Here is a 5,773-nt window from a genome sequence, read left to right as displayed (position 1 = left end):
ATCCGGGGCCCACGCGGGCCCAGTTTCGTCACCGCCGCACAGGAGCGCCCGGCTCCCCTTCGCCTTGCCGGATCGGCACGCCGCCGCCGCCCCTTTGCCGGCCATCGCCGGAGCTTCGCCCAGCCGCTTCGCCAGGTCACCAGCGCCGCCATCCTCTTCCTCTCTGCTTCTCTCTCTCATGAGTGTCCTCTCTCTGTTCTCCCCAGGGGTCCTCGCCGGAGTCCCATGCCTCGTGCTCGTCGCCGGAGTGGAAGGGTCTCGCCGGAGCTGCCGCCCTCTCATCGAACCCGGCCTCCCCGTCGTCCTTGGTCGTCCTCCGCCCCAGATCCGGTTGCCCCGCCGCCGACCTACCCGTTTCCGGCGCCTCCCGCGCGCCCCCGGCCTTCGCAGCCCTCGCTGGAGTCCCTGTACCGCCGCGCCGCCGCCATGGCCATCCTCGCTTCGAGCTCAGGAGGAGCACGACGGGGCTCTCGCTCACCTGTGCCTCGTGGGCCGGCCCATCTCTCCAGCTTCCCCGGCCCAGCTCCAGATCCGCGCCGCCCTTCCGGCCTGCCTCCTCTTCCTTCACGGGCCGCAGCCCAGGGGTGAGACACCCCCAGCGCCCCGCCTCTTTTTTTTCCTTCCTCCTGTTGGGCTAGTCCATTTCGGCCCGTGATGTTTTTTTCAGCGCCTGGGATTTTCCTAATTATTCCAGAGATTGCCAGTTTGGCAGAATAGTCCCCCTAGTTCATGCATTTAATAACTCACTAACCGTGCATCGGATTAAAATGTTTTTTATATGAAAAATGCTTAAAATTGTGTCTAGTTTCATATTATGTCATTTTCATCCATGTTTAAAATGTTAAAAATGTTGTTTGCATTAATTTGCCCCTATGCCATGTTTAAATGATTTAATTCATAACTAAATAACCGTAGCTCCAAATTTAATAAACTTTATATGTAATTGGGGTAGAATTTTGTCTAGTTTAACATGTTGCACTCATCTTGCATGTTAACAACTCTAAAAAAATGTTTAGGGCAGAACAGTACCAAACCTTAAATTATGCATATGAGGATTTTCCGGAATTGTTGTTCGTTGCTTCCGGCCTCATTTAAACTTGCCTAGATAGGTAGTTTTGTTGTGCTTCACCTCTTGCCATGTTAATCAACATTTAATATTGTTGGGGTACATAAACGAGAGAGAACTAAATAATCGATGTGGTGTTTTGTCAATATGCATCCCGATGCATATTGAGCTCCACTTAATTGTAGGATTGATTGTGCACTTTGCCATGCCATGCATATTTAAACCGGACATTCATCATACTTGATTGCGCATCTTGCCATGTTTATGTGGTGGTTGTTCACTATGTTGTGTGCTTCTTTTCCGGTGTTCTTCGGGTTGGTTCCGATAACGTCGCGTTTGTGAGGACCCGTTCGTCTACGTCCGTTTGTCTTCTTCATGGACTCGTTCTTCTTCCTTGCAGGATTTCAGGCAAGATGATCATACCCTCGAAATCACTACTATCTTTGCTATGCTAGTTTGCTCGCTCTTTGCTATGCCAATGCTACGATGCCTACCAATTGCTTGTCAGCCTCCCAATTGCCATGTCAAACCTCTAACCCACCATGTCCTAGCAAACCGTTGATTGGCTATGTTACCGCTTTGCTCAGCCCCTCTTATAGCGTTGCTAGTTGCAGGTGAAGATTGGAGGCTGTTCCTTGTCGGGACATTTATTTACTTGTTGGGATATCACAATATATCTTATTTAATAAATGCATCTATATACTTGGTAAAGGGTGGAAGGCTCGGCCTTATGCCTGGTGTTTTGTTCCACTCTTGCCGCCCTAGTTTCCGTCATATCGGTGTTATGTTCCCAGATTTTGCGTTCCTCGCACGGTTGGGCTATAATGGGAACCCCTTGACAGTTCGCCTTAAGTAAAGCTTTACCAGCAATGCCCAACATTGGTTTTACCATTTGCCACCTAGCCTTTTTTCCCTTGGGAGTCGCGCATCCCGAGGGTCATCTTATTTTAACCCCCCCCCCCCCGGGCCAGTGCTTGTCTAAGTGTTGGTCCGAACTAGAGTCCTTTGCAGCGCCACCTCGGGGAAACTTGAGGGCTGGTTTTAGTTGTACGGAGCGCTCATCCGGTGTTGCCCTGAGAACGAGATATGTGCAGCTCCTATCAGGATGTCGGTGCATCGGGCGGTGTTGCTGGTTTAGTTTTACCCTGCCGAAATGTCTTGTTGTACCGGGATACCGAGTCTAATCGGAACGTCTCGGGTGAAGGTCTATTCCTTCGTTGACTGTGAGAGCTTGTCATGGGCTAAGTTGGGACACCCCTGCAGGGATTTGAACTTTCGAAAGCCGTGCCCGCGGTTATGGGCAGATGGGAATTTGTTAACGTCCGGTTGTAGAAAACCTAAACTTAACCTTAATTAAAATGAATCAACTGCGTGTGTAACCGTGATGGTCTCTTTCCGGCGGAGTCCGGGAAGTGAACACGGTTGTTGGAGTTATGCTTGGCGTAGGTTTTTTTAGGATCACTTCTTGATCATACTTTTATCGACCGTGCTTTGCCTTCTCTCCTCGCTCTCATTTGCGTATGTTAGCCACCATATATGCTAGTCGCTTGCTGCAGCTCCACCTCATACCCTTTACCTTACCCCCAAGCTTAAATAGTCTTGATCGCGAGGGTGCGAGATTGTTGAGTCCCTGTGGCTCACAGATACTTCCAAAACCAGTTTGCAGGTGTCGATGAGACCGTGCAGATAACGCAACCAAGCTCAGGAGGAGCTCGATGAATATCTTGTTCCTTGTGTTGTTTCGTTCTAGTTGATCAGTAGTGGAGCCCAGTTGGGGTCGATCGGGGACCTTTGTCGCATTTGGGGTTCTTCTTTTATTTTGGTTCCGTAGTCGTACCTTGATTGTATTTGGATGAGGTAATGCTTTATTCATGTACTTGTGTGAAGTGGCGATTGTAAGCCAACTATGTATCTTTTCCCCTATTGTATTACATGAGTTGTGTGAAGATTACCTCACTTGCGACATTGCTTTCGATGCGGTTATGCCTCTAAGTCGTGCTTCGACACATGGGAGATATAGCCGCATCGAGGGCGTCACACCACAAAGGGCCCTTCCCAAGGTGGGGATAACTTGTGCATATCAGTCTGGTCTTGAATGAGCCAAAGTACCAAATCGCCTTCTTGAAAGGTTCTTGTCTTAACCCGGCGGCTGTGATAACGCCGCATGTCTTGTTGATAAACCGCCGACCGAGCCAAAGCCATGTCTCGTTTCTCATCTAATAGGTCCAGTGCCTCTTGGCGTGCTTGCTCATTGTCCGCTTCAACATAATTCGCAACCCGGGGCGAGTCGTGACGAATATCACTTGGGAGGACAGCCTCAGCCCCGTAAACCAGGAAAAAAGGTGTATATCCCGTAGATCGGTTTGGGGTGGTATTTATACTCCATAACACAGATGGTAATTCTTCCACCCAACAACCCTGCGTCCGCTTCAGAGGGACCATAAGCCGAGGTTTGATACCCTTCAGGATTTCTTGATTCGCCCTCTCAGCTTGACCATTAGACTGGGGGTGAGCCACGGATGCTACATCAAGCCGGATGTGCTCTCGTTGGCAAAACTCCTCCATCTCACCTTTAGAAAGGTTCGTACCATTATCTGTGATGATGCTATGTGGAAAGCCGAAACGGAAAATAATCTTTTTGAGAAATTGAACCGCCGTGGCTGCGTCACATTTACTGATGGGCTCCGCTTCAACCCATTTGGTGAACTTGTCAACCGCCACCAACAGGTGGGTCTTCTTGTCCTTGGAGCGCTTAAAGGGTCCAACCATATCAAGCCCCCAATAGCAAACGGCCAAGTGATGGGAATCATGCGTAACTCTTGAGCCGGAACATGAGCTCGACGTGAAAATTTCTGACAAGCGTCACACTGCTTTACCAAGTCTTCCGCATCAGAATGAGCTGTCAACCAGTAGAACCCGTGTCGGAAAGCTTTAGCCACCAAGGACTTTGAACCGGCATGGTGACCGCAATCCCCTTCATGGATTTCACGTAGAATCTCTTGTGCTTCTTCAGGAGAAACACAAAGTTGGAATACGCCTGAAACGCTAGATCGGTGCAACTCGCCATTGTGAACAACCATAGACTTGGACCGTCGGACTATCTGTCTGGCGAAAAGTTCGTCATCTGGTAATTCGCCCCGGTTTAGATAAGCCAAATATGGAACCGTCCAATCCAGAGTGGCATGTAAAACGGCTACCAACTGGGCCTCCGGATCAGGAACAGCTAAATCCTCCTCTGTAGGCAACTTTACAGATGGGTTATGCAAGATATCTAGAAAGGTATTGGGTGGTACCGGCTTACGCTGAGATCCCAACCGGCTTAGAGCATCTGCTGCCTCATTCTTGCGCCGGTCGATGTGTTCCACCTGATAACCCTTAAAGTGACCTGCTACAATATCCACCTCGCGCCTATAAGCCGCCATGAGTGGGTCCTTAGAATCCCAAGTACCAGAAACTTGCTGAGCCACCAAATCAGAATCTCCAAAGCATCGAACCCGGCTTAAGTTCATTTCCTTAGCCACACGAAGTCCATGGAGTAAGGCCTCGTACTCCGCTGCATTGTTAGTACAAGGAAACATTAAGCGGAGAACATAACAAATCTTATCTCCTCGAGGGGAAGTGAGGACAACCCCAGCCCCCGAGCCTTCCAACTGCCTGGATCCATCAAAGTGAATGGTCCAGTATGTATTATCTGGTTTGTCCTCTGGTGCCTGTAACTCGGTCCAATCATTGATGAAGTCAACAAGTGCCTGAGATTTGATGGCTGTTCGGGGCATATACTTCAAACCATGGGGACCAAGCTCAATCACCCACTTCGCAATCCGGCCAGTTGCTTCTCTATTCTGGATTATATCGCCCAAGGGAGCAGAACTAACCACTGTGATAGGATGGCCTTGAAAGTATTGCTTGAGTTTCCAACTTGCCATAAAAACTCCATACACTACCTTCTGCCAATGCGGATATCTTTGCTTTGATTTGATCAGTACCTCACTGATATAATAGACTGGTCGTTGAACCGGATCTTCTTTTCCAGCCTCTTTCCGCTCAACCACAATCGCCACAATGACCGCTCGGGCATTGGCAGCCACGTACAACAATAGAGGCTCATTATCAACCGGAGCAGCGAGGACTGGCGGTTCAGCCAGCTGCCGCTTCAAATCCTCAAATGCCGCATTGGCGGCGTCACTCCAGACAAATTTATCTGTCTTCTTCAACATCTGATACAGGGGAATCGCCTTCTCTTCCAAACGGCTGATAAACCGGCTGAGGGCTGTAATCTGGCCCGCCAAACGCTGAACATCATTGATACACGCCGGTTTAGCCAAGGATGTAATTGCTTTGATTTTTTCTGGCTTTGCCTCAATACCTCTGTTGGACACAAGAAAACCCAAGAGTTTGCCTGCCAAAACACCAAAAACGCATTTGTCCGGGTTAAGCATCATTTTGTAAACCCAAAGATTGTCAAACGTCTCCTTGAGATCATCTATCAAGGTTTCCTGCTTCCTGGACTTCACCACAATATCGTCCACATAGGCATGGACATTACGCCCGATCTACTTAGGAAGACAATTTTGCACACAATGCTGGTAGGTTGCTTGGGCACTCTTGAGCCCAAAGGGCATAGAAACATAGAAGAAGGCTCCAAAAGGAGTGATGAAGGCTGTCTTCTCCTGGTCCTTAACTGCCATTTTAATCTGATGATAACCT

Source organism: Triticum urartu, chromosome 6 (genome assembly GCF_003073215.2).
Source record: "Triticum urartu cultivar G1812 chromosome 6, Tu2.1, whole genome shotgun sequence".
Taxonomy (NCBI): domain Eukaryota; kingdom Viridiplantae; phylum Streptophyta; class Magnoliopsida; order Poales; family Poaceae; genus Triticum; species Triticum urartu.
Note: the sequence above shows the minus strand (reverse complement) of the source record.